This window comes from Leptonychotes weddellii, chromosome 6 (genome assembly GCF_054177405.1).
Source record: "Leptonychotes weddellii isolate Sample4059 chromosome 6, ASM5417740v2, whole genome shotgun sequence".
NCBI lineage: Eukaryota > Metazoa > Chordata > Mammalia > Carnivora > Phocidae > Leptonychotes > Leptonychotes weddellii.
In genome coordinates this window covers 33732005-33741213 of record NC_138374.1, presented here as the reverse complement: position 1 = coordinate 33741213, position 9209 = coordinate 33732005, and positions in this window count along the sequence as shown.

The window sequence follows — 9209 nt, the reverse complement described above, 5'->3', positions numbered from 1 at the left end:
CAGATCCGCAGTTCAGATCTCATTCCCCATGGTCTAACCCGAAGGGGTGAGAAAGAACCCACTCCTCGACCTGGGACAAATACAGCAGAAAGCGACAGTCAAAAGTGCCAACTGAAGAACAAAACGTTTCAAGCGCAAACACCGCATGCTCAGCACAGGCTGGGCACTGCCTTCCATCCGCAGCCACTAAGTCAGCAGCTGTGGGGAGTAGGAGCTGACCTCCCAGGGCTACAGAGCTGACAGCTGTAGAGCAGGATTTTGTTACAGATCACTCAGCTTTTGATAGATAGGCTAACGGTGCTTTTGCTATTAGGCTCCCATTTCAGTTCTGGGGAACGAAGCACTGGTAGAGATCAGAACATACAGGGGACGCCTCGCAGCAGCTAGAGCGCATTCCAGCAGCCTGGGCGGGGCCGCAGCAGGGAATGGATGCCTGCAGGAAGGAGTCCACCCATGTGCTCCATTGGATAGGCCTGCCCTCGGATACTACCAAGAAGACCATGAGTGCTCTCTCTCTCTCTCTCTCTCGCTAGCTGCAGTCTTTCCAAAGCTGAGCCAGCAGACTGGGGAGAGCACAAAAGCCCGAGTTGCTCTGCTCGGATGCCATATTCTCTGGGTAGGGTTTACTGCTGAGTTTCCCACCCCTTCCTAGGCTCGGCCTCTCCCCTCTGAAAGCCCAGCCTTGTCCTACCCGAGGAAGGGATCACAGGGTCTCGGAGTCCTGGCCTGTAGGAAATCCCGGGTGAAAAGTGAGCATGGACATTTGAGCTTCCTAGTCCCGTATATTCTTCCATTACAAGGAAAGCAGGGAAATAGGAGTGAATGACCTTGAGATAGTTTTTTGACCTCCCTGGACTTACTCTCTTTTTTATAAAAGGAAAATTTGCACTAGATGAAGTCTAAGTTCCCTTTATCCCTTGAAGAGATCTTCTAGTTGCAAAAGGAGGTTGAATGGCAAATAAACCAGGCCATTCCATAAGTCATTTGCCAATAATAAGCAATAGAAGTTTTTTCTACATGGCTACATTTGTTCAACTGTATTCCTAGCAAAAGTAAAGTGGAGGGCCCAGCTTAATCCTGGGCAGGAGCTCTTACCCCTCCCTGATCCCTTGCAGGGATTAGGGAGTACAGACAGGCTTAATGGAGGTGGTTGTGTTGGTTTTGGTTTTGGTTTTACCAGGTCACCTCTCATGGGGTCATAGTATGTTTGTAAAGGAAAATATTTTTAGTTAATTTTATTTTGACAGCTTACCTTGAAATGGGCAATTTGCTAACAGCTTTCCATTTGGCATCTTCTTTAATTCTTTCACCCACCATTTCTGGAAGTTTTACCTCCATCTTACAGCCGGGGGACTGAGGCTTGGCTAAGTGGCAACATGCCCCACCACATAGCAGAGGTAGATGATCAAGCTGAATTCAAACCAGGGCACTTAAAGCCTGAGATCTCAACTACTGTGCTCATCTCCTCAAATAACAGAAGAACAAAAGCAATCCGTTCCCTTGTTTCATATTAGTAGACATTATGGAATGTGAGCTATTGCCCAGCAATGCTTTGCACAGGGGTTCTCTGAGGGTTTGGGGGTGCCCTATACATAGCAGTCCATCTGAGCCCCGTAAGCTCCAAATGTGTGCACGAGAGAAACACTATGCTTCATGATACCAAAGCAAATCAACAAACAAATCTCAGATGGATTCAAAGCCCACTTTGAACTGGCCTCTTGCAACAGTGAAGGAGGAGAACCTACATATACGTTGTTCTTTAGCATATGGGACATGTTGGGGGCGGGCAGTAAGATGGTTCTGGGACTCCACACCTTGCACATTCTTACACTCAGAATGATCTGAGTTTGGGCAATGGGCCACATCTGTTGTTGAATCATCAACCACTACCCACTGGAGCATCATCAGGTTCAAATGCACTCTGCGGTCCTCAGAGAAGCAGGCTAGGTCTCCTCAGCATCTGATCAGGTACATGTAGGTTTGAGAAAGGACACAGCTCTTATGCAGAGAAGGCCTACCAGCTTGCTCTTCAATGATAGATTTCACCACCTGAGGAGAGCTCAGGCATCATAGTCCTTGGAGACATGAGCACAGAAGGTTGGATTCCCAAATATATTTTATATATGTATATATAATCTATCAAAAATAAATTAAAATATAAATAAAAATATATAATATTATGTTAATATTATATATTACTAATATATATTAATATTATTATATATAATATATAATATATATTATTACTATTTATATTACATTTCACATATTATCTAACCAGTTTTATATATTCTACTTTTTTAAAAATGTTTATAGCAGCTGTATTTGTAATAGCTAAAAACGGAAAACAACCCAGATGTCCATCAACAGATGAATGGATAAATGGGAAAAACATAGCAAAGTTCCATGATTATAATAGCTGCGATGACATGATTTGGGGTATAACACATTTGGACATTGGCTTCTGTTTTCTGTTTGATCCATTTTCAGATGGTTTCAGGCAAAAGTCCTTATTATCATCTTCCAGAAAGTGGTCACTTTTCTGTTCAGAGAGTTGTTGCTATTTCTTTTCTTCAATCTCCTGTTGAGTTCATAGGTGTTCAGAATGGTTTGATCCCTATCCAGCTGAATTCCTGGGACCAGATGAAATCCAGGTCTCCTACTCCTCTGCCATCTTGCTCCTCCTCATATTCTACTTTCTTATGCTTTCCTGTTGCCAGGTTGATCTTGACTCTTGATATATATTTTTTTTAATTATAGTGACTATTTTTTGAATAATAGTACTTAAGCGGGAAGTCATCAAGATTATCTGAGGAGCTTTTTATTTTCTTTTGACAATCTGTGTCTCTCTGTCTCATTCTTTTATCTGAAATTCTCATTAAAACAATCTTGGGATGGGATGCCTGGGTGGCTCCGTCAGTTAAGCATCTGCCTTTGGCTCAGGTCATGATCCCAGGGTGCTGGGATTGAGTCCCGCAATGGGCTCCTTACTCAGCGGGGAGCCTGCTTCTCCCTCTGCCTCTGTGCTCTCTCTCTGTCTCTGACATATAAATAAATAGAATCTTTAAAAAAACCCAACAATCTAGAGTTCACCTCAGGCTTGATTATTTAAATGATATATTCCCCAGATCATTGAGATATGCAATCCTAATTTAGAAGAAAAACAATCACATTTTATGTTATCTTTAAATACTTCCTAAACACCCTTATAATTGATTTCACTCATCCATGCAATAAAAATAATCTTTGACAAATTTTTATGAAGAATAATTCTTTGTTCTCTTGTATTTTACAATACTATCCCTCAATTTCCTGTTCTCTCTTAATTTATACTGAGCTGTTATATTCCTTATTTTACTTTTTCTATCCTTCAAAATATTTCTTTTGTATTTTGGCATTGTGAAGCCTTCTAAAATAGCACACTTTACTTAGACTTACTAGCATACACTTTCTCCCATTAATGGTTTTATTCTGTTTGCTGCCATAATGTTAGCCCCGGCCCATGTTTACATCATGGGTTTCCAAACATAAGGCTTCTTATTCAATAATTATTCCGTTTATGTGTCATTTCTTTTGAGTCACTGAATTTCTGAGAAAACCTTGCTACTGCCTTGTTTCTCCTATGAGGGACAATCTACTGCGTTAAAAAAAAATATTGACGTCTGATTTATTTGTTCTTCTTCAGAAAAACATTTGGGCTATACTGTAAGTATTGTTACTAAGATTTTTGCTTTATATAAGTATTGCACTTAAAGAAAAAATTGGGAAAACAATGAAAAACTGAAACTGATTTGTTTAGGTATGAAATTCTATGTCGAATATTCTCACACCATTGTTATCCTGTTTTCTGAGGTGTGAACAAACAGACATACTGTGATAAAACATTTGGCAATTTTTCACTTATATGAAGCGAATATTAAGTATATGACTTAATATTTAAATTTTTTTCTATTTATCGATGTTGCTGGGTGGAAAAAATAGAATGTATCTAATAAATGACATTTAAATATTGATGTAACTAAAACATTTCTGTTAAATGAATGGATGAAATCTATTCTCAGATTCCATGGGGATTATGTGGCGTAAGCCCTTTCCCCAGACTGTTACAACCAGGATAAGTGGACCCAAGGACTACAGGTATAATGAGGCACTTGTATTATAGCCTGTTTCCAGGGCCCCTTGGAGCCTGAATCACCTAGCAATCCAGGAATATGAATTGTGTCCCATTTTTTGCATGTGAGACAGCATGGGGTCACTTGGAGAAGACTTTGAGGAATTGTTGGAACTTCAGTGATAATGGCTCACAGACCCACTGTAGAGGTTTACAAGGCAGGATAGTTCAGGTGGAATCTAAGTAAAAATGATTTGTATCCGTTTGTATAGCAATCTAGCACTGTGCATGGAGTCTGAATATACCCATGGCCTCTAACTCAGAATTTCCCCTCAAGGAAGTCATCAGGGAAACAGACGTGGGGATGTCCCTCAGTGACTGGAATAGTCCCAGTAACCTGAAACAGCCGCCATCAAGCGCTCACTCCGAGACAGGACTCTGAGAAGCCTATTTCTCAAATACTATCTCACTTAATCTTTACAAGAGTGCCTAGGATGTAGCACTATTATCTCCATTTTACAGATGGGAAGACTGAGGCTCAGAAAAGTTATATCATTAAAGGTCACAGACTGTGGGGCCGGTGCCACAGTTCAGACAATGGCTGTCTACCTTTACCAGCCCAGGTAGTGCTCACTGTGCCACCTAACTGCAGGTCTGCTCGTGAGTTCTTGAGTGCCCACTGGACCAAGGCCTGTTTGCATTTGCTCAAGTGGCCAACCATTAAATTGAACCAAATGAGTAATAAAATCAACAGGTAAATATTGTGAGATACCAAACGTGACATGTAAAGATATTTAACACCAAAGTTGCAAAGTGCTTTAAGGATTGAGATAGTATTTAATTAGAGCTATTAGGTAATTGTGTCCTTTCTCGTTCCCTAAAAGATTTGAAGCAACTTTAAAAAGTTTCACACTTTTACAGTTCTTTGTGTTGTTTTTTTTTAAGATTTTTTTTTTTTAAATTCATTTGAGAGAGAGAGCACTTGGGTACGAGAGGGAGGAAGAGGCAGAAGGAGAGGGAGAAGCAGGCTCCCCACTGAGCAGGAAGCCTGATGCGGGGCTCCGTGCTAAGACCCTGAGATCATGACCTGAGCCAAAGGCAGACTCCCAACCATCTGAGCCACCCAGGCACCCCCACACTTTTATAGTTCTTAGTAAGAGAGTAAGTTGGCTCCCAAATTCTTTGCCATTCATGTAGGAACATTTGTCCGGCTTTGGGACTATATAGCTTCTTTTGTCCACTCTTCACGTCTGGGAGTTCCTCATACTACATGGTTGTCCATTACTGAGATAAAACTGGAGCCAGCCTTCCCAGATGCCCTTGTGGCTGCTGTGGCTGGACTGTGCGCTGAGGCTGTCAGCCCTGATGCGGGGGTGTCCGCCCCTGGGACTGATGTCGGTGGTGGGGGAGAACCACAGGCTGCAGAGAATCTTCTGGCAGTGATGGCAATGGAAGTGTTGGCCAGACCCGAATCTCTACTTCCCCTAGTGACAAATATTTACATCTGATTTCAAAAACCTTATAAAGATGGATACGGTGGCAACCTTAGTGAATATGGGAATTAAGACTTTTTTTCTGTAGCTAAGAGAAAATGTACAAAGCCAATTTAGTAGACTCCTACATAGACCACACAGAATTATAAACACACACAAGGCACCTACCTTCTTAGCCCTAAATACATGAGTTAAATAAAATCTAATCTCCTGGAAAACTTGGAGAACATCTGTCCTTCCCTTCCCTTGGGGTGTTAAAGGGAGAAGTTAGGGCTAGGTGTTGACGGACTCAGGAGTGACAGTCTGGCTCCTTCAATTGAGGGTGATTTTTTTTTTTCTCTTCTTCATTTAGTTCACAGCTACATTCTCCTGCTACGGTTTAAGCTAAAACATAGGGTAAGGTGGGTAAGGATAGTGTTATTTTCATCTCTCTATCCCTAACTGCTCTTAGAACATTCACTATACATTAATATTTATGAATAAAATCTCCACCTTGAGAAAAATCTTTTCACATAGTTATAGATCACACAAAGGGGTGACAACCTTTGTCGTGCCAGTCCTCTCCAGAGCTGGGACCCTAGAACCCCAGGACCCCTGCACAAAACCTTACTTTCCCCCCTAAGATGACCACGTAACATTGTGCTTAAAAAAATTATACTTAACAGTTAGGAAATAAACATCAAAGTAAAAACATCAAAGAGGAGATCTCCTAGACATGAAATTACGTGTCATCTGCAGTGGAAGTTAAGATCAAGACTTGAATCTACCCTGAGTTACTTGCTTCCCAACACACATTCTCGTCTTCACCAGACACCACTATTTAGACTTTTCTCCTCAATGCTCCTCTGCTTAGTCAAGGGAGTTTCATAAGGCCCGAGCGTATGTTGGGGATAAATATATGTGGATGTGATAAATGATGAGAGGATTTTCAAAAATCAGGGGAGGGAGACAAAGAGATGGTGATGTGTTAATACCCAACCCCCAGCTGGAAACTTTCTGACCATCCTAGGATCATGCCTCCCTCAAGCAAGACCATTCTAGGAGACTGTATTATAGCAGGGTTCTCCAGAGAGACAGAACCAAGAGTACATAAATACAGAGACAGAGATATATATGATGTATTTTAAGGAATTTGTTCATGTAATTGTGGAGGCTTGGCAAGTCTAAAATCTGATGGAGGTTGGCAGACTGGAGACAGAAGGAGTTGCAGTCTGAGTCTGAGGACTATCTGCTCAACCAAGAAGAGCCAATATTGCAGATGAAGTCTGAAGGCAGTCTTATGGAGAATTCCTTCTTGCTTGGGGAAAGTCAGTCTTTTTTAAATTCAAGGCTTCAACTGATTGGATGAAGCCCATCTAAGAGAGCAATCTACTTTATTCAGAGTCCACCAATTCAAATGTAAATCTCATCCAGAACACTCTCACAGAAACATCTATAATAATATTTGACCAAATATCTGAGTTCTGTGGCCCAGCCAAATTGACACATAAAATGAACCATCACTGGGACCTGCTTATCTAGGGCATGGAAACACGTACTATCACCCTGGTGCTTCTGCCAGGCTTCCCCTCTGGAAGACACCTACCTCCCTTAATTCCACTACATGGCCTTCTCCCCATACTCATGTGGCTTGGTTTCAGATATAATATGAAAAAAATTCTGTGCGTTTGTTCTATCAATGAGTACATCTGTTTTCACTCAATAAGCTGTTAATATTTATAAATAACCGTCTTTTGGATAGCTTAATGATGAGATAAACATTGTATTTAGAGCTTCATTTGAAGGAGACAATTATATAGCAGACCCACAGTAGTCATGTGGGTCTAAACGATGGTACCTAATCTACTGGTGGTGGTCTGTCCTGAAGCAGCCCTGAGATTTTTTTTTAATTTGTCAGAGAGAGCACATTTTCCCAATGATTCATGAGTAGGCTTCCTGCTGAAGTCTAGAATGCTGTCAGTAGGAACTGCATCCCTTTTATGCCCTTTGATATTCTCATCTGCATCTTTCCAGATCTCCTCCCTCCCTGCCTCGGAGCTCTACTTTAATACTCTGGGTGATACTGGAGAGATGGGTTTCTTTAGCAGCAGCCCACACAGCTGGGGAAGCTGGGCACTCACTTGTTCCTCCCCCTTTTCTCCTGTGGAGGGATCCCCAGCCTCCTCTTTCTCTAAGTTGTGCCACCTCAAGGAAAGGTGTGAGGTAGGCAAGTTCCTCTTACAAATGTGTCCAAACTCATTTGTTTTGTTTTTGGTGCAAGGGAGTACTGGGATTTCTCCTCTAGAGACCTAGGCTTCTACAAAGGCTCTCTCATCAGTGAGTGTCTGCCCAATTCAGTGTTTTCCAGGTGTTCCTGGACTGCAGCCAAGAGGTGTTAGAATCATTTCACAGATTCCTGTCAGTTCCACAGACCATATGGGGATCTGTCTGCTTATTACATGATACACAGGTGGGGAAGACTCCTCCTGGGTCCCTTGGAGGATTGTGCTCGATCTCACAGCTCCCACAAAGGTACTTTTGGTCATGGGTAGATGCTGAATTTTAGGTGTTGAAAGGGGGATGATAACAAGGGATGTCTTAGGCTGCCATGATGTTAATGTACGCTCCCCTGTATTTTTTACTTTGAATTATGAAAAAACTTTTAACCTTCAGGAAAGTACAGTACAAAAACTCATGTATATATTTTACTGAAAGACCAAATTCAAGTTTCACCAATTGCTCTGATAATGCCTTTTTAAGAAGGATCCTTCAAGTGTCATGTGGTTTACTCAGGTGTCCGATCTTTTTAGTCTCCCTCAATTTGAAACAGTTCCATTTCCTGAACTTTGATTACCTTGGAATTTTGGATTATAATCTTTGTAGAATGTACTTCCAATTTTGCTTTGCCTGGCATTTTCTAATGACTAGACCCATGTTATCTGTTGGCTGAACTGTCACTGAAATGTTGAGTTTTCTCACTGAATCCATTCGGGCAGACATGATGTTGCTTACAGGTGGCCCATGATGTTGATTAAACCATTACTGATAGGGTTAACTTCGATTACTTGATTAAGAGGGTGTCTACCATGTTATCCTCTGAGTTATTTTTTTCACCCTTTATAATTAAATATTTTGTAGGGATATACTTTGAGACCATACGATTCTTCATCCATTTTCATCCACTAGTTTTTTAGTATCCACTGATACTTGCCCAAAGTCATCATTACTGTGATAACCAATGGTAATTTCTCAGTTCTATTATTTCCTTCTACATTTACTGATATTATTCTGTTAAGGAAAAACATGTTCATTTCCCCATTTATCCATTTTTATTAGTATAGACTCCTGGATTCCTATTTTGTTCAATGTTGTACAATTATTTCAATTCTTATATTGTCCCAGAATCTGCCAGTGGAAGTCCCTTTGTTTTTAAGCCATGTCCTTTTGATGTGGTCCCATTATTCTTTAGCATTTCTTTCTCACACAAAAAATGTTCCAGGCTCATCATGTAATTTCCCTGAACTATTCAGGGATTTCAACTATTCAGCTATTTCTCTAAGAACTCTGGTTCCTTTCAGTGAAGAATGGTATTTAGAAACGAAAATGTAGGAACTAGCTAGGTCTAC